A 26668-nucleotide genomic window follows, 5' to 3' on the forward strand; every position below is an offset into this window, starting at 1 on the left:
AGAACGACTGCCGGAAAGCCTCCGTGCGCTCTCGAATCTCTCTAATTTTACATTCGTGATCTCCTCGGGCGGTATAAGTAGGAGGAAGCAATATATTCGATACCTCATCCAGATGCGCACCCTCTCGAAACCTGGCGAGCAAGCTACACCGCGATGCAGAGCGCCTCTCTTGCAGAGTCTGCCACTTGAGTGTATTAAACATCTCCGTAACGCTATCACGGTTACCAAATAACCCTGTGACGAAACGCGCCGCTCTTCTTTGGATCTTCTCTATCTCCTCCGTCAACCCGATCTGGTACGGATCCCACACTGATGAGCAATACTCAAGTATAGGTCGAACGAGTGTCTTGTAAGCCACCTCCTTTGTTGATGGACTACATTTTCTAAGGACTCTCCCAATGAATCTCAACCTGGCACCCGCCTTACCAACAATTACTTTTATATGATCATTCCACTTCAAATCGTTCCGTAGGCATTCTCCCAGATATTTTACAGAAGTAACTGCTACCAGCGTTTGTTCCGCTATCATACAATAAAGGATCCTTCTTTCTATGTATTCGCAATACATTACATTTGTCTATGTTAAGGGTCAGTTGCCATTCCCTGCACCAAGTGTCTATCGGCTGCAGATGTTCCTGCATTTCGCTACAATTTTCTAATGCTGCAACTTCTCTGTATACTACAGCATCATCCGCGAAAAGCCGCGTGGCACTTCCGACAATACCTACTAGTTCATTTATATATATTGTGAAAAGCAATGGTCCCATAACACTCCCCTGTGGCCTGCCAGAGGTTACTTTAACGTCCGTAGACGTCTCTTCATTGATAACAACATGCTGTGTTCTGTTTGCTAAAAGTCTTCAGTCCAGCCACACAGCTGGTTTGATATTCCGTAGGCTCTTACTTTATCAGGCGACAGTGCGGAACTGTATCGAACGCCCTCCGGAAGTCAAGGAAAGTGGCATCTACCTGGGATCCTGGATCCAATATTTTCTGGGTCCCATGAACAAATAAAGTGAGTTGGGTCTCACACGGTCGCTGTTTCCGGAATCCATGTTGATTCATACAGAGTAGATTCTGGGTTTCCAGAAATGACATGATCCGCGAGCAAAAAACATGTTCTAAAATTCTACAACAGATCGATGTCAAAGAACACTCGTGTTCAAATAAATAAATAAACGGAACACATTGAACAACTACAGACAGTCACAGGACATGTACATTAGTATGTTCAGCAGAAATGATTATCATTTGAACTACGTCGGTCCATGGGTTCAACGTAAACTTCGATATTGCAGTGCAACACCATCACCTGGTAAAATGCGCCTGCAGCTCTCGTTATCCCTATAAAAAATGGTAACGGATCAATGTGCATTAAGCAGACGTACGGATGCCTCACAGACGTGTACGCTAGCCGCACCATCAAATCAGTGAGTTTGGAAGAGGGCGCACTATTGGCATGAGAGAATGTGGTTCATTCATCCGGGAAATTGCTGCCCGTGTGGGACGAAGTGTTTCTGCAGTGCAACTGGTGCGTACAGAATGGTTCACGGAAGGTCGTGAACACGACTAGATGGGGCAGGTCACACCACCCAGACCATCCCCTGAGAAGATAGACATCTCATCCGACTGGCATTATAGAGCATATCTGCGTCCTCCTCGGCTCTGGTGCAACAGTGGAACACATTGTTCACTATCAGGGGTGACAGTCTGTCGTCTTTCAAAATGGTATGGGTTCCGTGCGCCTCATCCATTTCTCCATCTATCTCTGGCGAATGTGCAGAAACATGCTAGACGGCAGTGGTGTACAAGCGCTGTCACTGGGGTCGGAAATGGCATCATATAGCGTTTTCGGACGAATCCATGTCTAACACCGAAAATGCAGAATGCATGGCACCTGCTACCGACATATATGTTTTTTTGAATTGTATGTAAATATTTGTAATTTAAATGTTTTCTTTTAATAAGTAACAACAGTGCTTCACGGTATGTGTACGTTTAGGTAGAAGTCTGTTGACGTTTCATTGTATTTATCTGCGTTTCGTGGTGAAACCTATAAGCTCTGGGAAGAAGCCAAAGGAATTGTTATTCGCATCGACTAGCAACGATAATAGCAGTGCTTGAGCGTTGTAAAATCTTTGGGTAGGGAGTTGTTGCACAGAGCGCGCGGAGAGAGCAGGAGACGGTTTCCAGCGCTGGTAGTGTGCGGAAGTGTGGTGTTCACGTTCTCGCAGTTGTTGTTGTTGTTGTTGTTGTTGTTGTGGTCTTCAGTCCTGAGACTGGTTTGATGCAGCTCTCCATGCTACTCTATCCTGTGCAAGCTTCTTCATCTCCCAGTACCTACTGCAACCTACATCCTTCTGAATCTGCTTAGTGTATTCATGTCTTGGTCTCCCTCTACGATTTTTACCCTCCACGCTGCCCTACAATGCTAAATTTGTGATCCCTTGATGCCTCAAAACATGTCCTACCAACCGATCCCTTCTTCTAGTCAAGTTGTGCCACAAACTTCTCTTCTCCCCAATCCTATTCAATACCTCCTCATTAGTTACGCGATCTACCCACCTTATCTTCGGCATTCTTCTGTAGCACCACATTTCGAAAGCTCCTATTCTCTTCTTGTCCAAACTGGTTATCGTCCATGTTTCACTTCCATACATGGCTACACTCCATACAAATACTTTCAGAAACGACTTCCTGACACTTAAATCTATACTCGATGTTAAATTTCTCTTCTTCAGAAACGATTTCCTTGCCATTGCCAGTCTACATTTTATATCCTCTCTACTTCTACCATCATCAGTTATTTTACTCCCTAAATAGCAAAACTCCTTCACTACTTTAAGTGTCTCATTTCCTAATCTAATCCCCTCAGCATCACCCGATTTAATTTGACTACATTCCATTATCCTCGTTTTGCTTTTGTTGATGTTCATCTTATATCCTCCTTTCAAGACACTGTCCATTCCGTTCAACTGCTCTTCCAAGTCCTTTGCTGTCTCTGACAGAATTACAATGTCATCGGCGAACCTCAAAGTTTTTACTTCTTCTCCATGAATTTTAATACCTACTCCGAATTTTTCTTTTGTTTCCTTTACTGCTTGCTCAATATACAGATTGAATTACATTGGGGAGAGGCTACAACCCTGTCTCACTCCTTTCCCAACCACTGCTTCCCTTTCATGTCCCTCGACTCTTATAACTGCCATCTGTTTTCTGTACAAATTGTAAATAGCCTTTCGCTCCCTGTATTTTACCCCTGCCACCTTCAGAATTTGAAAGAGAGTATTCCAGTTACCGTTGTCAAAAGCTTTCTCTAAGTCTACAAATGCTAGAAACGTAGGTTTGCCTTTTCTTAATCTTTCTTCTAAGATAGGTCGTAAGGTTAGTATTGCCTCACGTGTTCCAACATTTCTACGGAATCCAAACTGATCTTCCCCGAGGTCCGCTTCTACCAGTTTTTCCATTCGTCTGTAAAGAATTCGCGTTAGTATTTTGCAGCTGTGACTTATTAAACTGATAGTTCGGTAATTTTCACATCTGTCAACACCTGCTTTCTTTGGTATTGGAATTATTATATTCTTCTTGAAGTCTGTGGGTATTTCGCCTGTCTCATACATCTTGCTCACCAGATGGTAGAGTTTTGTCATGACTGGCTCTCCCAAGGCCATCAGTAGTTCTAATGGAATGTTGTCTACTCCCGGGGCCTTGTTTCGACTCAGGTCTTTCAGTGCTCTGTCAAACTCTTCACGCAGTATCTTATCTCCCATTTCATCTTCATCTACATCCTCTTCCATTTCCATAATACTGTCCTCAAGTACATCGCCCTTGTATAAACCCTCTATATACTCCTTCCACCTTTCTGCTTTCCCCTCCTTGCTTAGAACTGGGTTTCCACCTGAGCTCTTGATATTCATACAAGTGGTTGTCTTTTCTCCAAAGGTCTCTTTAATTTTCCTGTAGGCAGTATCTATCTTACCCCTAGTGAGATAAGCCTCTACATCCTTACATTTGTCCTCTAGCCATCCCTGCTTAGCCATTTTGCACTTTCTGTCGATCTCATTTTTGAGACGTTTGTATTCCCTTTTGCCTGCTTCATTTACTGCATGTTTATATTTTCTCCTTTCATCAATTAAATTCAATATTTCTTCTGTTACCCAAGGATTTCTATTAGCCCTCGTCTTTTTACCTACTTGATCGTCTGCTGCCTTCACTACTTCATCCCTCAGAGCTACCCATTCTTCTTCTACTGTATTTCTTTCCCCCATTCCTGTCAATTGTTCCATTATGCTCTCCCTGAAACTCTCTACAACCTCTGGTTCTTTCAGTTTATCCAGGTCCCATCTCCTTAAATTCCCACCTTTTTGCATTTTCTTCTGTTTCAATCTGCAGTTCATAACCAATAGATTGTGGTCAGAATCCACATCTGCCCCTGGAAATGTCTTACAATTTAAAACCTGGTTCCTAAATCTCTGTCTTACCATTATATAATCTATCTGATACCTATTACTACCTCCAGGATTCTTCCAGGTATACAACCTGAGTACCATTTCGGCGGCATCATGTACGCGCGCCGGCCAGATGACTTGTAGCAGGAGGAAGGACAGTGGACGGGCGGAAGAGACTGTATTAATTACAGTTGCCCGTTCCTGTAACTAGCCGTGTCCCCACAAGATGCTACCGTCTTCAACAACAGCAGCAATTCCAGCAACACAGATTCGTCGTCGGCTCCGAATTTCGTCGCTCGCACAGCACCGAAGTAAAACTGATCATTGGTAGAAGGTATTAACGGCTAACCCAGCAGCACAACTGAATGTGATCTGATTAATGAACTTTAAGTAATAATCAGTTAAATTCAGAGTGATTGTGTCCTCATTGTCCCCAGGGATTGTTACCAAGCAGGGTCCTTGTTCCCTTTTTTCCTCATATGCTAACCGAAGTTTGAGAATCTATCACTGGAAAATCCAAATCTAAAGAAAATGCACAAATTAAGAGTGCTGAAGTTTCATTTATTTTACATATAGCTTGGAGCACATAGCTGTTTGGTTTGGTACGTATTCTAGTGTCTGAACAGCTGAGCCTTTTTTACTGACATGAACAGAATTAAAGTGTAGTGTTGTGTTACACTTTAATACTGACATGAACAGAATTAAAGTGTAACACAACACTACACTTTAATTCTGTTCATGTCAGTAAAAAAGGCTCAGCTGTTCAGACAGTAATATGAAATCCAATTTGAAAATTAAGTAACTGCAAAGTAAGAAGTGCTTGCCTTTTTTCTAAATTTCTTTGATGACGTTATCTTGACGTCTCTGAAAATCATTGTTCACGTAACAAAGTTCGATACTAACATACATTTTACGTGGATGTTTTCAAATGATTACTCGATTGCCTTTAATTTCTCAGTTTTCTTTATCATTACATACTCACTTAAAATTAGTGTCAAAAAACGTGACAACCTTCAGCTGCCAGGTCAGTGTTTAATGATAAAGTTTTTCTTTCCCATCAACTTGTACAGGATTTTGGATGTAAATCGCCCTACTGGGCTGGCGACCGTAATTATTTCCTTTTCGTTCATTAGTGTAACTTTTGGATTCATGATCAGTGGTACCTCTTTTCGGTCCAGTGTTGTTCGTGAGTGAATGCACAAAATAACTTACATTTTTCCAAATTATAGCCCTGTTCTGTTTAATTACTTTTAGTTTTAGTGACTTTCCATCAGAAGGGTCGGTTATACACTTTCCTCCTACTTATCGGTATCACTTCTTCGGGAAAGATAGCCTTAAACAATTAGAAAAAATACATTAGGCATACAAGCGATCCACGGTCATATTTTATATCGCAAGCAGGATAGACCGATTAGTAAGAGGGAGGTTACACAGGTTCTCTTTGTTCGAAGATGTTGACCGCATGTTGGTCCGCCTCAGACAGGGGGAGTGGCATCACAATACATTCGCACAAGACATACAGCGCCAGCTCACGGCCTTATGGTGTGGGGTGCTACTGGGCGTGTGTCCAGGGCACTGAGGACAGTGTGGCCTAAGTGTCTGACATCCTGCGTCCCCTAGCCGTATCCTTTCTACACATCAGCCCAGATGCCATTTTTCAGTAAGACAACGCACGAGCACCCGTTGTTGCAAGAGAACGTGCCTTTTTGGTGTCACAGGATGTCAGCCTTTTGCCCTGGCTGGCCGGATTACCACACTTGTCACCAATCGAAAATGTGCGAGTTATGGTGAAATGACAGATGCAGTGCTGTCACCCAATAACAACCATGCCTGATGAACCTTGGAACCAGGTGAATGCAGCATCGATGGCTGTACCACAGGACGTCATCTACATCTACATACATATTCCGCAAGCCACCTGAGGGTGTGTGGCGGAGAGTACTTTGAGTACCTCTATTGGTTCTCCCTTCTATTCCAGTCTCGTATTGTTCGTGGCAAGAAAGATTGTCGGTAAGCCTCAGTGTGGGCTCTAATCTCTCTGATTTTATCCTCATGGTCTCTTCACGAGATATACGTAGGAGGGTACAATATACTGCTTGACTCCTCGGTGAAAGTATGTTCCCGAAACTTCAACAAAAGCCCGTACCGAGCTACTGAGCGTCTCTCCTGCAGAGTCTTCCACTGGAGTTTATCTATCATCTCCGTAACGCTTTCGCGATTACTAAATGATCCTGTAACGAAGCGCGCTGCTCTCCGTTGGATCTTCTCTATCTCTTCTATCAACCCTATCTGGTACGGATCCCACACTGGTGAGCAATATTGAAGCAGTGGGCGAACAAGTGTACTGTAACCTAATTCCTTTGTTTTCGGATTGCATTTTCTTAGGATTCTTCCAATGAATCCCAGTCTGGCATCTGCCTTACCGACGATCAACTTTATATGATCATCCCATTTTAAATCACCCCTAATGCCTACTCCCAGACAATTTATGGAATTAACTGCTTCCAGTTGCTGACCTGCTATACTGTAGCTAAATGATAAGAGATCTTTCTTTCTATGTATTCGCAGCACATTACACTTGTCTACATTGAGATTGAATTGCCATTCCCTGCACCATGCGTCAGTTCGTTGCAGATCCTCCTGCATCTCAGTACAATTTTCCATTGTTACAACCTCTCGATATACCACAGCATCATCCGCAAAAATCGTCAGTGAACTTCCGATGTTATCCACAAGGTCATTTATATACATTGTGAATAGCAACGGTCCTACAACACTCCCCTGCGGCACACCTGAAATCACTCTTACTACGGACGACTGCTCTCCTTTGAGAATGAATTCTGCGTTCTGTTATCTAGGAACTCTTCAATCCATTCACAAAATTGGTCTGATAGTCTACATGCTCGTGATTTGTTCATTAAACTACTGTGGGGAACTGTATCGAACACCTTGCGGTAGTCAAGAAACACGGCATCTACCTAGAAACCCGTGTCTGTGGCTCTCTGAGTCTCGTGGACGAATAGCGCAAGCTGGGGTCACACGATTGTCTTTTTCGAAACCCATGCTGATTCCTACAGAATAGATTTCTAGTCTCCAGAAAAGTCATTATACTCGAATATAATACGTGTTCCAAAATTCTACAACTGATCGACGTTAGAGATATAGGTCTATAGTTCTGCACGTCTGTTCGACGTCCCTTCTTGAAAACGGGGATGACCTGGGCCCTTTTCCAATACTTTGGAATGCTACGCTCTTGTAGAGACCTACGGTACACCGCTGCAAGAAGGGGGGCAAGTTCCTTCGGGTACTCTGTGTAAAATTGAACTGGTACCCCATCAGGTGCAGCGGCCTTTCCTCTTTTGAGCGATTTTAATTGTTTTTCTATCCCTCTGTCATCTATTTCGATATCTACCGTTTTGTCATCGTGCGACAATCTAGAGAAGGAACTACAGTGCAGTCTTCCTCTGTGAAACAGCTTTGGAAAAATACATTTAGTATTTCGGCCTTTAGTCTGCCATCCACTGTTTCAGTACCATTTTGGTCACAGAGTGTCTGGACATTTTGTTTCCGCGCTTTATACTCGTCGATGCCATCACGCGTGGAACAAGTTATCAGGGCCCATGGAGGACCCTGTACCTACTGTGCAACGAAACACAAGCTGAACAGAGGTAACTGAAATGCTAATCATTTCTGCAGAACATACTAATGTACATGTCTTGTGAGTATGAACGTTCTATCTAGTCGTTCAAGGTGTTCCGTTATTTTTTCTGATCATGACTGCACAGTATACAACGTCTGACGATTTATTTATGGGGCTTAACATCTGTGGTCATCAGTCCCCTAGACTTAGAACTGCTTAAACCTGATTAACCTAAGGACATCAAACACATCCATGCCCGAGGTAGGATTCGAACCTGCGACCGTAGCAGCAGCGCCGTTCCCGCTGAAGCGCCTAGAACCGCTCGGCCACAGCGGCCGGCGGCAACTGATTCCAAGAGGCTGTCTTCTCAGCCGTTTGGTATGGTGTACCTGGTATTCTGATAACAGCAATACCCGTTAGCGTACAACAAACAGTTCTAGGGATGACGGATCAGATGCAAGCGCTGGAGTCAGTTTATTGTTTGCTTTTGGTTATTTCCGTGGGTACGTACATGCGGTTTTGAATTCTTGCTCATTCGAGGCATGCTGTCACGGGGCGATGTGTCCATAACTGTTCAGTACGGTTTGGGTACGTCAGTCATTGCGACAGACGCGTAGGCTAATATCAGTGATGGTAGTTGCTGCCCACACTACGCCTTTCTCTATCTTTCACTACTAAGCTATTAGAGCCTCTTGGAACCGCACTGTATGAATAATTCGGTCAGTAACAAGGTGTATTCTTTGAAAGTGAGCGTGTCAGCTCGAAACTGAAACTGGTAACCACTGTAGCAAAATTATACATCAGTACAACTGAAACCTACTAAATAGTAATAAAAAATATTCCGTTTCTTCAGATGTTTTCTTGTTTTACACCTTAATTTAGTATCTTGTAAATACTATAACTGTATCATGGCGTATTAGTTCTGAGCACTATGGGACTTAATATCTATGGTCATCAGTCCCCTAGAACTTAGAACTACTTAAACCTAACTAACCTAAGGAAACCACACACATCCATGGCCGAGGTAGGATTCGAACCTGCGACCGTAGCGGTTGCGCGGTTCCAGACTGAAGCGCCTAGAAGCGCTTGATCACTGCGGCCGGGCATGACAAATTCTTACAAGGAAAAAAAAATGAGAGAATTGGATGCCACCATTATTTCAACGCAAATAAGAAACAACAACCGAGAAGAAGAGAATTCTTGGGGAAGCTTTCTTTTGCGCGTCTACAAGACCACCTCCAGCAAAGAGTAATACCAAAGATATTGGCATAAAAGTTAACTGAGAGAAATGCACAGCTTTGTGCTGTGAAAATCTGTGACCTGCAATCAACTGCGAGATCATAGTACAGCAATAGTAAAAACATAAAAACCAGAACTTCAAAAATGCAACTGCCTTAAAAATTTACTACTGCATGCCAAGACTGTACTGACAAAATGTTCCACTGAATATGTGCAGTATTTTGACAGCAGCTCATTTTATGTATCTCCATTACGTGTAAATTCTTTTGACCAAAATATAAAATCTTTCTTTTCAATAGATAAATTAAAACAGATGGTAATCATACCACTTCATTTACTAACACTTTTCTCCAGAATGTACAATGAGGTGACATAAGTCATCGGACAGCGATACACACGGCGTAGTACCGCGTATAGAAGGTGTAAAAGGATGGTGAATTGCTGAGCTCTCGTTTGCACTCAGGTGATTCATGTGGAAAGGTTTCCGACGTCATTCTGGCTACACGCCATGAACTAACAGTCTCTGAATGCGGAATGTCTGTTGGAAATGCATGCATGGGACGTTCTATTTCGGAAATCGTTAGGGTCTTCAATATTCCGAGACCCACAGTATAAAGAATGTGCCGAGAATACGAAGTGTTCTGAGACACCACGGACGACGCACTGGCCGACGGCCTATACTTACGACTGAGAGCAGCAGAGTCGTCAGTGCTAACAGACGAGCAACACTCACTGCCATAACCTCAGAAATCAATTTGGGACTACGATCAGTTAGGACAGTGCAGCGAAATATGGCTTTAATGGTCTATGGCAGCAGATAACTGACGCGAATGTCTTCCCTAACAGCACGACCATAATTGTCACCCTGTATACTGAATTGCGAAATGGGTGTTTCAAAAGCATCTAAGGAATTTAGCATAGGTAGACAAACAATGGAGATACAGAGCCGTAAATCAAGAGTAATTGCAACTGCAGAGTGGACAGATGGGAGGCAGAAGTTGGAATGTTCGCTGTACCACAAGAAGATGAGATGGTAGCATACCTAAAGACGATGGAGAGCAGGCTCTTCACTCAAATGATGAAACATCTCGTTGACCACTGGCCTGTCAAGTAGCAGAAGGAAAAGGCTTAGCACACAGCTTCTACAAAGAGCCTTGGCTAGCTGGACAAGACTAGGTTATGGGATTTCTTACTAGGCGCGGTATGTTGTCTATTAGCATGCCAGAAAACAGATCTGGTGCACGAGCGAGCGGACTCAGTGAAGTAACAGTATTGTATTGTATGTCAACCGGGGGCCTAGAAACGACGGAGAGGCTCCGTCCCCGCCGCAGCCGCGGTGGTTCACAACCCCACGACGACTACCGCAGTCCACTTCACCCCTCCGCCGCCCCACAAGAACCCAGGGTTATTGTGCGGTTCGGGCCCCGGTGGACCCCCCCCCCCCCCCAGGGAACGTCTCACACCAGACGACTGTAACCCCTATGTATGCGTGGTAGAGTAATTGTGGTGTACGCGTACGTGGAGAAGTTGTTTGCGCAGCAATCGTCGACATAGTGTCGCTGAGGCAGAATGAGAGGAACCATCCCGCATTCGGCTAGGCAGATGGAAAACCGCCTACAAACCGTCCACAGACTGGCTGGCTCACCGGACCTCGACACAAGTCCGCCGGGCGGATTCGTGTCGGGGACCAGGCGCTCCTTCCCAATCCGGAAAGCCGGGAGTTAGACCGCACGGCTAACCGGGCGGCCGAAGTAACAGTGACTTGGTATTAGTCATTAAAAATAACAGTACATTTTTAAAATGATATTAAAATATTTTCTTATTGTTAACGATTCTTTTTGAAAATTCCATATTCCTGTCTAAATTACACGTTAAACAACTTCACGTCCTTCATTTAGTTTTAAGATGGTTGTTGTTGTTGTGGTCTTCAGTCCAAAGACTGGTTTCATGCAGTTTACCACGCTACCACATCCTGTGCAAGCCGCTTCATCTCCGAGTACCTACTGCAGCCTACATCCTTCTGAATGTGCTTAGTGTATTCATCTCTTGACCTCCGTCTACGGCTTTTATCCCCCGCGCTTCCATCCAGTGCTAAATTCGTGATCTCTTGATGGCTCAGAATTTGTCCTACCAACCGATATATTCTTCTAGTCACGTTGTGTCACATATTTCTCTTCTCCCCAATTCTATTCAGTACCTCCTCATTAGTTACGTGATCTATCCATCTAATCTTGAGCATTTCGTTTTCCTAATAATTTAGACTTTTATGAAATAATATAACAAAAAATTTCCCATATCCTATTCTGTCACGTGTGTGGGACAGAAAGGAATATATGCAACCATTTCTTCGAAAATATGTAAAACTTACATAACTTATAGTTGTAAGTGATTTGCAAGTACGGAACGTTAGGTTATATCGCAAGGTGGTTTTTTATACCTGAGAGAAGTATTTTCTTCTGTTACTTTATACTACAAAAATTATTAAACATTAGGTATCCCCATTCTTGGATTTTTAATTTTGTTTTTTTAATCCGTAGATCATCGATTGTGATCGGAACTAGTTACACTGCAAAAAATGTGCAACCGAGACAGTAAAGTAAAAGATACAGTTTTTTTAGAAAAAGTAAAGTTAATGTAAAGAGAAGATTACACCAAATCATCATCATAAACACTTACCAGTTTACATTTACGTTTAAGCCTGTGATGTGAAATCCTTGGAGACAAAAAAAAAGAACCTTTTTGTATTACTGGTAAGACCTTTCCATGGCACTTGTACAAACAGCCCGCAGCATATCATCACCGCTTGCTTTCGACATTACCGCTACTAAGCGATCATTTGTCACTGGCCAGTTGCATCGATCATGCAGGTTGGAACACCTGATTTCTGTTATCGTACGGAACCTGCGATGGCGATTCTGTGGTATCGGAAACTTATGGTAGTCGTTCATACACGTAGGCCAGCAAAAGATGTATTTGTGCAAGATTGTAATCCTGTGACAGGATAATGAACGAATAGAGACGCTTCCCGATGCTCCAAATTACTGAATATAATTTAGTCTACAGTATACTCTGGGGTGGCCCCACTTCGGAGACGTTAACTATGATATGTACCTCTTCTACCTCTTCTGGGGCATTACATATCATTGAATGATGACGGAAGACTCGGGTTTCACATAAATGCAACAATGCAACAACACGTGACAGAGGAACATCAGATATCGGCACCCACATAAAATCGTGTTATATACTTTCCGGTGCGCGATAGCTTTAGTTTCGCGCTGTCGTCAAGTGTATAACTACAGGTTTACGGCCGCCCGGGGTGACCGAGCGGTTCTAGGCGCTTCAGTCTGGAACCACGCGACCGCTACGGTCGCAGGTTCGCATCCTGCCTCGGGCATGGATGTGTGTGATGTCCTTAGGTTAGTTGGGTTTAAGTAGTTCTAAGTTCTAGGGGACTGATGACCTCAGATGTTAAGTCTCATAGTGTTCAGAGGCATTTGAACAGGTTTACGGAATGCAGGATCCAGTTTTCCTTTTTGAACACACAAAGGCGATCTGGTGGACAACACTGAAAGGTTGCTACTTTCGGGGATGATGCCTTGCCATGTCAGAAGACTGTGGCAAGAGGCTGGAAACCTTTCATAGTAGCAACGATTGCTGCGAGGACAGTCAGTTGAACATAAACATAAATCAGTGTAGCGTATTGCCCATGAAAGGGAGGGAAGAGCCTTTATTGCCACTACACTGTTCGCCATAAATCACTAGAACAAGTGGAAACTGCAATATATTTCGGAGGAAACATCCGGAGTAAACTAAAGAAGTATGTTTCAGCTCAGTTTTCACTGTTTCAAGTAGGGCTGTGTATGAACACGACTCCAATTGTACGAACCGTTTACGTTGAAGTTCGGGAAATGTCGGCTTCTTTTCGATCTTTTCAAATGGTTCAAATGGCTCTGAGCACTATGGGATTCAACATCTTAGGTCATAAGTCCCCTAGAACTTAGAACTACTTAAACCTAACTAACCTAAGGACATCACACACACCCATGCCCGAGGCAGGATTCGAACCTGCGACCGTAGCAGTCCCGCGGTTCCAGACTGCAGCGCCAGAACCGCACGGCCACCGCGGCCGGCTCGATCTTTTCATCGGCCTGCGATGTAGTGACTTTTGTCGGTACTATTTCCACGACCTGCCTTTGAGAATTTATGGCGCTGTGGAGCTTAATAATAAAAGTAACTGTGGAACACGAACTGAAACATCTTCTTCAATATATGTCATATTATGTCAAATTCTCGAGCTTTCGCTCGTAACGCGCGATCTACTGACGTATGATGGTACTATATCCAAGACGAGTCTTGGCGCTATAATTTATTTACGTGTTAGGAACTACAGTCAATTTAAAAACTTAACCTAACCCCCCCCCCCCCCCCCGAACAGCCCATGAAGGCCCAACCGTACCGACCGGCTGCCGTGTCATCCTCAGCCCACGCGGATATGGAGGGGCACGTGGTCAGCACACCGCTCTCCCGGTGGAATGTCAGTTTACGAGACCGGAGCCGCTACTTCTCAGTCAAGTAGCTCCTCAGTTTGCCTCACAAGGGCTGGTGCACCCCGCCAGCCAGCAGCGCTCGGCGGACCGGATGGTCACCCAGAAGTGCTAGCCCAGCCGGACAGCGCTCAAGTTCGGTGAACTGACGGCAACCGGCGTTACCTTTGCGCAAGGCTGCAGGACTACAGTCAATTTACCACGATACTTTTCGCCTGTCAGGCATTTAATTTTGCATTAATTTTCTTCATCGTGTCATCTGAACGTAGAAATTTGAAGTATATCGGCCAAGAATTTTAAGTAAATCGGTCAAGCACTTTTCGCTTTGTTTGGCAACAACGTTTCTCGTTATATATATATATATATATATATATATATATATATATATATATATATATATAGGCGATATTGTGTATATTAAAAAGATATATAACCTATGTCCTCCCAAATGTTGATTAGGGGATCATGTAGAAATTGGAAGTAAATTGGCCATGAAATTTTAGAATTTTTGGAAACAACTTTTCTCCTTTATATATTACATATAAGTAAGATTACGAAATCTTATCCGCACAGTTCTCTTCCTCTTGCCTTGAAAGTGAAGTTTGCTATATATATATATATATATATATATATATATATATATATATATATATATATATATTGAATGAATATTTATTTTATGTTAGGACCAATGGCGACGCAATATGTTGAGGGTAGAGTTTCCACTACTGCGGTTAGAAATGCTAGATTGTCCACCTTTTGTAGAGCTGGCGCCATCAGTTTATCCTCGCGCGTCGCTAAGTTATTGCTGGCTCAATACATTCTTCAGTCTGCGCTCTGCATTCGCACCTCAGTACTGCTCTGTGCTCAATAGAAATAAATAGTGCTCTTATTGCTTCTGTACTTTAAGTGGACTTGTCTGTTAAAACTAGATTGTATAATGCAGACTACATTAAATATGAAGTCACGTTTGTTGAAAAAGACTATGTCCAACGCTACAATGTGTTGTGTGTCATAATGCCTTCAGTAACGACTCACTGCGGCTTGTCTAGAACGTCACTTAACATTAGCTCACCTGGTGTTGTAAAAAAACCGAAGGTGTTTTTCCTGGAAAAAGAAATTCTGTAAATCAAATGAAACTGGATTGTAAATTTACAAGATCATCCGTCACGACTGATGGGCGTGCACTTCCTGATGATGAAACACAGGAGCATACAATTGAACTGAAATTTGGTTCTCGTGCTACAAATAGGCCACTTTCCTTCCTTTTAACCACGAGTGGGAAAGGAAGCCTTCAAAGTTTTCGTACAGTTTTCATGTACACCCCAGTGTGAGACAGGATTCTCGACACTAACCATCATGCAGACAAAACACCGCAGTCGCCTAAACGTGGAGAGTGATCGTAGAAGTACTTTAACTAGTTTGAGACCAAAGATTCAAGAGCTGCTTAAAGAAAAACAATTTGTAACTTCCATGGTATAAAAAAATTTTTGATGTGAAAAGTGTTGCTCAAGTGAAAACAGTATCATTAGGTATTTAAGAAAGATATTTCTGCTACCAAGTTCTCTGAAATGCAAAAGTTTTGTATTATTAGCATTTGATCACCCACTTTTACTAAAGTTTGGATTGCAGAGTACTGTAAAATTTTTGGAAAGAAGCAAAAAAAAAAATAAAGAAAGAAAGAAAAAAATATATAAATAAATAAAATAAATAGCGGTAGGGGCAATGAGATGTTCTGGGGTTGCAAAGGCGGGAGGGACGGTGCAATGGGGTGGGCACCACTTGTCTGTGTAACTAGAAGGCAATAAATTTGTATTGAGTTGAAAGCTGATCCTACGTCGTACTTATTTATGAAGTTAAGAAGATATTTTATTTACAAAGAAATACTGAAAAACAACTTATGCTCTGTCCACGCTGGGTATCCCGGGAGAAATGGTCAATATTGAGGAATATGAGACGGACGATCATTCGAAGCAAAGTTGTCTAGTAAATACAGGCTCTAAAATGCATGTCTTAAGAGCTATGAGCACCTATTCAGTATAAGAAATGTGTACCACACTAGCGAAGATGCGGAAGGGCTCACAAGATTTTGTAGCCTATGTGTAGTAGAATTTTTTGCTTTCGAATCATCCTTCCTATCATTCGACAATTCCTAAATATTGACAATTCTTCCTGGGAAACCCTGCATATTTCAAATAGTAAAAACCGCTTGAGATTACGATCACACCCTGAGAAATTAAATTTTGGTACGAGTTTCAGCATTATCCAGCATTAAAATAACAGGTTACAGCATTAAAATCATAAAACAGCAACAAGTTGCTTGTAACTTACTATTTTTTTTTAAATTTTTTTTGCATGTTTCACTCCATCAACGTGGGATTACGGGACTCCTCAGAACTTTCGTTGGCCAATGGTTACAAGTTACAAATATCTGACTACGTGCAGAGCCTCAGTCAGACACAAAATGTATGACGGTGGTGCTATACACTGCCAGATATCTGTGATACGTGGCCCATTTCTGAAGATGGAGTGAAACACGTGAAAATAAAAGAAAGTTACTTAGATGCACGTCTGAGAGAACAGACACTATTGACGATCTACAGCTGCACCAAACATTTTCGCAATTTAATTCGCTGACTTCGAATTCCTTGACATTAGCTGTATCAGGTTGTCTCCATTGGTAATAGGTCTATACCTAATACTTCTACCTTCCTATTACCGACAGAACCCGAAGTATGAGCCCCTGAATAATCCCGTTTTTATGCTCAGTATTTAGGAACTACTGGTTGCGAATGCTGTGGCATGCGTACCGATAAAAAGTCCAAAGTTTTGAAAAACCATTTTAGAAACTCAATAAAATGAAAACTGTGGCATTTCTATAACATGTCGATTCACAAAGTGTAGAAAGGTTCATGCTGATATACGCCAGGAAGCAGTTACGATCGATAGCAATCCCCAACCCGTAACACGACAGACCGTCACAGAGCGTGGGAACGGAGGTGCAAGTACGACCCATGCCGCACTGAGAGCAAATACATGACTTCTGTTAATAATATGTAAATGTTTATACAACACTCGAACTAGACTTTCGAAATTATCCACACTGACAACTTCTCAAATCTGGTTTCCGTAACTCCAAAGGAGAATACGCAAAGATTCACGAGGAACAGCACGTACTATGAGCGTATCACACGCAGTAATGTGTCACGGCAGGAACACTAGCTAGTAATGGTTAGGGACCATTACAAAACGATAAAGTAAACATCTTCAGGACAACTACTACTAGGCGGCTTACGAAGAATAGTGATGTGACCGTGGGTAGCGTGGTCGCAACTCCACTGCAATTCAGCCATCCCTCTAACAACGCCGGCTGCACGGGTCAGCCTACACTCCAGGCGCGGCGAGTACTCGAGCAATTTGCGCGGCATACTACAGATGACGCCAACAAAGCGGAAACTACAGTATAAGGGACAACCAAAAAGTTTCCGTTAGAGGGCGTTGCTACAGATTATATGCAACGTAGCACGACTCCGATGAGAGTTTATAAGCCCCGACATGTAGGTTTGCTGCAGAATCCTTGAACATATTCTCAGTTCGAATATATTAAACTTTCTTGAGACTGTGAAGCTAATGTCCACGAATAAGCATGATTTTAAGGGGACACTGTATGTCCTATGCCCCCGATGTTAAATAATCGAATTTTGTGACCCATTATCCTGGAAACTTTTTAAGACACCAGCTTACAATTTCCCTTAATTATTGAATGCACGTTTCTAGATACACTGAACTAGAATTATTACTAAAATTGTATTGTGGGGCATGTCATCTTTTTTTTCAAATAATCAATTTTTGATAGAATTTTGTAAATAAATGAATATAGAAACAAAACAACCCAGGACATTTTAATTATTCTAGTTCCATATGTCTTGAATCTCACACTTGGCACGCTGTAAAAATGTCATGTCTCTACCATCAGTACTTTTTTTACCGCAAAAATTTAGTTCAGAGATATTGAGGTTTAAAACTTTTTTTATTACAATTTCTTCTACAGACTTGTATTTCTGCGGCTTTTATGCACTATAATTGCCCTGGCCCGTAGTATGTGTCTTCTTCAGTGACACAACAGCCCAGTGCTTGCCTTCTCCTTTTCTTTTTTGCTTCTTTTGGCATTTGCTGGGCAGATAACTCTCGTTCACGTACACGAAGCTCATCCAGTTCCCGCAGTCCTTTAGCTGTATTCTGTCCAAATCTAACCCTAACTTCTACAGAACCTTAAGCATTTCATAGTTCCCACCATTAAAAGTTATTACAGCATCAGACACTGCTAACGTTAGAGTCACAAGGCCATCAAATACAATTTTAGGCACACCGCACCACACAACATTATTGAAGGACTCATTCAAATACTGCGTCTTCCCATGTAAACACTTCTTTAGTACCTCAAGATTTGCCAGATCTCTGTAAATAGGTTTGATTTCTTCCATTACTGCCAAAGGAAGAGAATGTTTACCATTGTCACCCATTTCTAAAGTTACTTTCCTTTTCGATGCACTAGAGGGTGTGATCACTTCAGAAACACTATCGTGGTTTCTTCCACTGCTAGCAGACGTGTTTTTAAGTATTTCAGAAGAAAATACAGGTCTCACATATCTGTTACCCGCAAATTTGCTTTTCTTGATGTTACTTTTACGCTTGGCCATTTTATTTACGTATAAAAAGCAATAGAAGTTAGCTTACTACAAAAATAGCCGATAATCACACTACTTTCAACGAAAACTAGTATCAGAAACAAAGGACGGATTTGTTTATTCGTAATGGCAACTTCTGAGACGTAGCAGTAGGCACAAAACAAAGCAATTCACAGCCTTCTAGACTGTGTAGTTCCCAAGACATGACTGCTCAACTGTGGCAGTATATGCGTAGCTGCGAAATTTGACAGTCACACGTCAACACTCAAAATATTATTTGAAGGTCTCACAATTGTCTGATTTTAATGTATTATACCAAAATGATCAGGAAAATCCAAAGTACATTGTAGAGTAGAAAACAGAAATTGTCAAATTTCAACGAATTTCACTTGCAATGTCCCCTTAAAAAGCTTCGCTCGTACGAAACTCAGATTACCCTTTTTTCACATGATATACTGTGCAACAGGCAGATTCCATATTTCAAGATTTTCGGAAAGCATTTTACACGGTACCCCACTGCAGGCTGTGAATGAAGATATAAGCATAAGGAATAAGTTCACAAATATGTGAGAGGTTCCAAGACTTATTACATAATAGAACCCAGTATGTTGTCCTCTGAGTGTTCATCAGAGATAACGGTACGTCAGGAGTGCCCAGGGAAGCGTGACAGGACCGATGTCGTTCTCTATATACATCAATGATTTGGCGGACAGGGTGGGCAGTACTCTGCGGTTGTTCGCTGGTGATGGTGTAGCGTACGGTAAGGTGTTGAAGTTAAGTGACTAGGAAGATACAAGAGAAGTTAGTGAAAATTTCTAGTTGGTGTGATGAACGTCAGCTAGCTCTAAATGTGCAAAAATGTAAGTTATTGCAGATGAGTAGGAAGAACAAACTCGTAATGTTCGAATAAAGTAGTAATTGCGTCCTTCTTGACACAATCAAGTCTTTTAAATACCTGGGCATAACTTTGCAAAGCGGTGTAAGGTGGAACTAGCATGTGAGAACTGTGGTAGTTAAGGCGAATGGTCGACTTCGGATTATTGGGAGAATTTTATTAAAGGGTGGTTCACCTGTAAAGGAGACCGCATATAGGACGCTGGTGCGACCTATTCTTGAGTATTGGTTGCGTATTTGGGATGCTTACTACGTCGGATTGAAGGAAGAGATGGAAGCAGTGCAGATGCGGATGGCTAGATCTGTTACTGGTAGGTTTGAACAGCACGTAAGGTTTACAGAGATGCTTTGGCAATTCAAATAAGGATACCTGCAGGGAAGGAGACGTCATTCTCGAGAAAAACTCTTGAGAAAATTTAGATAACAGGAATTTGAAGCTGACTACCGATTGATTCTACTGCCGACAGCATACATAGTGCGCAAGGACAACAAAGATAAGATAAAGGACTCTTATGGAGGCATATAGACAGTCGCTTTTCCTTCGCTCTGTTTGTGAGTGGAACAGGAAAGAAAGTTATTAGTAGTGGTACAGAGCACCCTCCGCCACGCACCGTACTGTGGCTTGTGGAGTACAGATGTAGATGTAGATGTAGGCAAGGGATCAGTGAGGTATTTATGTTTTTACGACGTGCATGTGGTAAATGCAGAAACGTTAACTATGGCGACGTTGCTGTCCAATGCGTGTAAACAGGTCACATCCATTGGAGAATAAAGTATGTGCGTGGGACAGTATATCTGTCGAAAACCACCGTTGTGAAATGGCGTGAGAAACGATGCTACTGCGTCGTAATAGCGTACGTCCCCGTATTGCGGACGTCGTAACGCAGAAGTTGCAACAACTGAAGTGGGTTCAAAAATGGTTCAAATGGCTCTGAGCACTATGGGACTTAACATCTATGGTCATCAGTCCCCTAGAACTTAGAACTACTTAAACCTAACTATCCTAAGGACATCACACAACACCCAGCTATCACGAGGCAGAGAAAATCCCTGACCCCGCCGGGAATCGAACCCGGGAACCCGGGCGTGGGAAGCGAGAACGCTACCGCACGACCACGAGATGCGGGCAACTGAAGTGGGAGACACTCGAACACACTCCCTATAGACCTCTCCACATGTCGTTATCATAGATTTTGTCCTTCAAAAAACGCCTTGAAGAGTCGATCACACCTATCGGACGAGAATGTGCAGCAGGCAATTACGGACTTCTTCATGTAGCAGGAAACGGTGTTTCACCAAATGAGTGTAACCTGGGTTGTCGGTGGTATAATTGCCCCCGTGCTCACGGCGATGTTGCCTGGTTGGAATACCGATTCTTGACTGTACGGGGTTCGAAGGGGAGATTTTTTTTATTGCCTTTCATATGTTGTACATCAGCAGTCGTGCGGAACAAATAGTGCGCAGTTAATATCACTGCTCAAATCAGGGTTTGAGTGTCGCTCCGCGGCTCAACTCTGGCAGTGACAGTCCTGTCGCAGCTCCGAAGGAATCACTGACGTTAAGTCCAGTGTTGAGTCAGCAGCCCAGCGATAATACAAAACGTCGCCACGGACTCGTCTCTACGAAGAAGCCAGTCGTGTGTACTAACTCGAACTAAGTCTCTCAACAGACACTGCCGCATCCTAGCGCTGTTTGCATAGAGATCTGCGCTAGATCCGACGACGTACCGAAAACTAAGCGCAGATCCGACGCAACGTATCACACGGAATACGAATCGATTAATCAAGGCGTCTTCTCTGCCGGCGGACATACAGAGAAACCTGCGCAACACAGAAGCCCTACCACCTCGGCTGTATGGATTACCCAAGATCCATAAGAACAACGTTCCACTGAGACCGATCGTTAGCGCTCCTGGATCACCGACATATAAACTGGCAAAACACTTGGCCTCTCTGCTCCAGCCACACGTGGGGAAGACCGACACATACATTAAGGACTCAGGACATTTCATTGAGAAGCTGAAGAAACTGAAACTTGCACCAAACGACATCCTGGTCAGCTTTGATGTTGTTTCGTTATTTACGAAAGTGCCACTCAGTGACGCTCTAGAGCACATCGGTTCCATTTTTCCGCTAGACATCAGAAAGCTCTTCCATGCATGTCTCACCACGAGCTATTTCACGTGGAATGGCGATTTCTACGAACAGCTGGAAGGCGTCGCCATGGGTAGTCCTCTCAGTCCAGTGGTGGCCAACTTCTTCATGGAACAATTCGAAGCACAGGCACTGGTCTCGGCGACTTGCAAACCTAAGGTGTGGTACAGGTACGTCGATGATACTTTCGTGGTGTGGAGCCATGGTGAAGAACAGCTCAGTGACTTCCTAAGACACTTGAACAGCCTCCATGCCAACATAACATTTACCATGGAAGTAGAAAAGTACAAGAAACTGCCATTTCTAGATGTTCTGGTCACAAGGGACGGCGAAGATCTGGGACACAGCGTGTATCGAAAACCGACTCACACGGACCGATACCTGCACAAACTGTCAAACCACCACCCGAGCCAGAAAAGAGGCATGATTAGTACGCTCGTAACGAGAGCAGGACGAATATGTGAGCCGCAACACCTCAAACGAGAAATGCAACACCTGGAAACTGTCCTGAGGAGCAATGGTTACTCCACAAATTATATTAGAAGTGTAACAGAGCCCAAACCTCGGCGAAGTAAGGAACCGGAAAAAGAATTGTCGGGTACGGCCTTTCTGCCATACATTCCCAGAGTGACGGACAGAATCGGCCGTATATTGCGCAAACATGGCGTAAAGACGATTTTCAAACCGACAAGGAAGATCAAAGAGTGTCTTAGATCGGCGAAGGAGGAAAGAGACCCACTTGCAATGTCGGGAATATACCGCATACCATGCACATGCGGAAAAGTTTATGTCGGAATGACTGGACGATCCATTAACACCAGGATCAAAGAGCATAAGCGACATTGCAGGTTGGGGCAGGTGGAGAAATCGGCCGTGGCAGAGCACGCACTGAATGAGACCGACCATGTAATAAAATTCGCCGACACGGAAGTTCTGGCTGTAGAGAAGCACTATCACACGCGCTTGTTCAGAGAAGCTGTAGAAATACAAAAACACGCGAACAGTTTGAACAAGAAAGAGGAAAGCCTTAAGGTCAACGGATCCTGGCTTCCCGTACTGCAGCGAACGACCGTCGCAGGTAGCAAGAGGAGAACCGCACCGGAAATGACCGCGGAGAAGCCCTCGGACGTTGGCGCGCCAGGTACATATAGCCTGCGCCCGCGAGCTCGGCTCCAGTTCACCACCGGCAATGGAGGGTGAAGCTTTGACAATGCCAGCCACTCGTGCTGGCGAAACGTCAGAAAAATTATTAGATGAACGTCGGCCGAAGAACCCGAGACAGAAGCCAATAGGCAGTTTGTGAAAATGAAATAACTTTAATTTTCAGACAATAACGTATATATATTCGTTGCGGCCCGTGTATAGCAGACTGACAAAGAGAAAATGGCGAAGTTGCCTATAATGTACCGTTATACGTATACGATATTGTACCGGTACAATTTGAGAAACTTGCTTGTATAGCGACGTTAAATATGTGTTTAGCATTATTAGTACAAATGATGTTGTGAATTTTCTTATGTCTTCCTTATTCTAAGGTAAGTTATAAATTAAATAATTGTTTTGTATTGCAATATGGCAACAAAAATGTATTTTGGAAAATATAGTATAGATGTATTGCATTTAGCTGTAACCGTATATCTAAACGGGTATCACGGATTAAATGAATGTGCAAGCGTATAAAACTGCCTAAAGGTACAAGTAAAAGGCATGCTGAAAAGGAAAAGGAAAATGCAAACTGGGAAATAAACAGTTTTGGTCACAGTAAAGTGTTTTGCAATGAAGTCGGAAACGAATTGGAAAAACATACTCTTAAGTTTGAAGAGATGTTGTCCGGTTTAAGCACGTCGGACGTAAGAAAACTTGCTTTAGACATGGCGATAAGAAACGGTTTGCTCCATCATTTTAGGGCAGAAGAAGCCATGGCAGACAGAAAGTGGGCTGAAAGTGTCCATCCAAGAAATAACGCCGAATCCGAAGGTTCTGATGAAAGCTCTAACCAAAAACCTTCAACCCCAGCCAAAAAGCCTGTGAGATGAGAAGGAATCAATGCTCCAAGAAAAAAAAGCTAACCGAAGCAAATGAGAAGAAACCTAGAACTACAGCTCCAGCTGTGAAAAGCAAGTGTTTTGGGGACTCTGCGTGGCGTCCACCACAGTAAGTCATTCGTTAAACAGAGGAGTAGTGTAGAGACGCGTGTGAGGAGGATCGAATGGAAGAAATGATCAGATGCATGAAATAGAAAATGTGGGGGAGCGTAAAGAAGTGAAAAATGTTGTAATTACTGCATATAGTGATGTAAGAAATAAAATATACAGGATTTCTTTATAGTTAACCTAAGACATGTGCTCAAACTCAGACAATTTATGAAGGTGGTAGACAAAGGTACAAAGTAAGAAACTAGTTTCCTAATTCGTACCACTTGTACATTCCTTAAAAAATCAAGTATAGTGTATTTTTGTCGGAATTTACAGTCTGTAAATCAGATACCATGAACAGCATTCTGCAGTTGAGGACAGCACTATTTACTTATCAGGCTACAACAAATTAAAACTTGAAAGTGGTACATTTTAAGGGAACTCTCCCTTCATTCGACACTGTGAGCATATCGATTGGCAACGAAGTGAAGTTACAGCAGGCAGTCATAAAGTTTAAATATTCACCATTGAAAAACAAGGTTGTGACATTAATTTATTATCTATGAGAAAGTACATGTTGTCAGACCTGGTACACTCTGAAATGTCCATGTCACAGTACTGTAGCACACCAGTTGGGGAGCCAAAACAGGGTTGAGTTGTCCACTGACAAAATGCAGAATTATTCATGAATTTTTTATCTTCACACAGAGGAACACAGTGGTTACATCTACATGAATACTCTGGAAGCCACTGTACAGTGAATGGAAGAGGGAACTCTGTGCAGAATAACGTGGCCGGTAGCAGGGAGCACGTGGGAGAGCGGTAGTAGTGGGGGTTGTGGGCAGGCGTTGTAGGGGAACTCCGCGTGCTGGAGGGGAAGTGCTTTTATAAACTGAAACTACTCTCACATTTTTTGTAAATATTAAGTGGAGCTTCTCGATGCAAACACTTGCATGGTGACCATTCGAAAAGGTCTGACACCTCTGTTTTGGTTAGTGTCGAAAATAAGTCTGCTGTAAATGCAGTGGTTTATTTTCGCCTACCGTTTTAACCGTTTGCAACTTTCAGAGAAGCATCATGAACGACGAATTCTGAGTAAAACCTACACACTTCTCTTCTTGTCATGTTAAAATTTGCTTCTTTTGCCAAAACATGGCAGAGTTTACACAGTGTCATCTCACTAACGTGTTCTGTAGACGCAACTGCGAGAGCGTTCTTAAGCAATGCTTTGTTAAGTTTATTACTGAGGAAAAATAAGGTCAGTTTCTTAGGAAAAATATACAAAAGAATGGAGAAGAAAGTAAAGGATCTGTTACATGACTATCACTTTGGCTTTAGAAAAGGTAACTGCACAAGGGAGTCAGTTTAACATTGCTGTTCAAAATGGAAGAATGACCGGAGAAAAATCAAGATAAGTTCATAGGGTTTATTGACCTAGAAGCATCATTCGACAATGCAAAATCGTACAAGTTATTCGAAATTCTGGGGAAAATAGGAGTAAGCTATTGGGCGAGACGTGTGATACACACTGATTACAAGAATAAAACTGGAAATCCAAGAATGAAGTGCTCGGAGTAATAAGGATGTAAGACAGGGATGTAATCTTTCGCCTCTTGTGTTCAATCTGTATATCGAAGAAGCAGCGACTGAAATAAAAGAAAGATTCAAGAGTGGGATTAAAATTCAGGGTGAAAGGATATCAACAATAAGATTCCCTGGTAACATTGCTATCCTTAGTGGAAAATAAAGCCAATCGCAGGATTTGTTGAATGGAGTAAACAGTCTAATAAGTACAGAATACGGATTGAGAATAAACAGGAAAAAGACATAGGTAATGTGAAGCAACAGAAATTGGAATAGCGAGAGGATTAAAATCAAAATTGGGAATCACGAAATAGACTAAGTTAATAAATTCTTCTGCCCCGCAAGCAAAATAACCCATGGCGGACGAAGCAAGGAGGACATAAAAAGCAGCCTAGCACGGACAAAGATGGCAGGCCTGGCCAAGTGGAGTTTATTGGTTTAAATCATAGAGAACTGTTCAGGGTAAAAACTGTATAGGATGACAGAGATTTGAATACGTGCAACAAATAATAAGTAGAAGACGTGAGTTGGAGAAAACAAACTCCATGTAACTCACGCAACTTCGGTCCCTTAAAACAATCTCTGAAAATTCAGACGTTTACTTGTGACATGGAAACCAGATCCGTCAATAACGTATGAATTTCTGCATACTCCGTTCCTACTCGCTAAGACCGATGTACCAATATTAATAGCAATCGTGTATGGTTACACAATTCCACATGAAGTGTAATTGAAAAACTGTTATTGATATATACATACAGCTACTCTCCTTTCCATTTGGGCACACCTTATACACACGAAAACTTTGTTTTCGGTGTTCCAAATTTGATGTCTCTTAATCAGGTATGCAAAGTTTCTGTCAATTCGTACAGACGGCAGAACCGTGCTGAGCCAACAAAATGACTTCTACACAAGACACTCATTACAAGGTATGTGCTGTAATAGAGTTCTTGATTACTGAAAAACTGTGACGAAGTTTAAAGATGTTTCTGTACAGTGTTGTACAGTAATGATGCAGTTGACAGGTGTACCGTTGGTCGATGGGTAAACAGAGCTAAAACGTCACGAAGTGCAGGAACTGAACTCCAAGATCTGTCACGTTCGGAACATCGTGTCACAGCTACTGCCCCCGACATGGGGAATCGCAAAGACGGGCGCATCGCAATTAGACAGTTAGCCCTACAGCTTTCGGTGAGTATCAGAAACGCGAGTGCATCAACTGAAACTCTTGGACATTCAAAAGTGTGGTCAAGATAGGCTTCACGAATGATCACAACAATAATATCAATCAGTCTGAGCTGAACTGTTGGTGCAGTTCGAAGCCTTTCTGTCACGGATCA

General features: G+C 42.7%; 1 protein-coding gene across 1 annotated transcript in view; it reads right to left on the reverse strand.

Moving 5' to 3' along the window:
- The window catches only part of LOC126214897 (5-hydroxytryptamine receptor 2A), a 177122-nt gene that overhangs the window by 128913 nt on the left and 21541 nt on the right, over nucleotides 1-26668 (reverse strand). The window lies entirely within an intron of this gene.

The sequence above is a fragment of the Schistocerca nitens genome, chromosome 12 (assembly GCF_023898315.1).
Source record: "Schistocerca nitens isolate TAMUIC-IGC-003100 chromosome 12, iqSchNite1.1, whole genome shotgun sequence".
In the NCBI taxonomy this organism is placed as follows: domain Eukaryota; kingdom Metazoa; phylum Arthropoda; class Insecta; order Orthoptera; family Acrididae; genus Schistocerca; species Schistocerca nitens.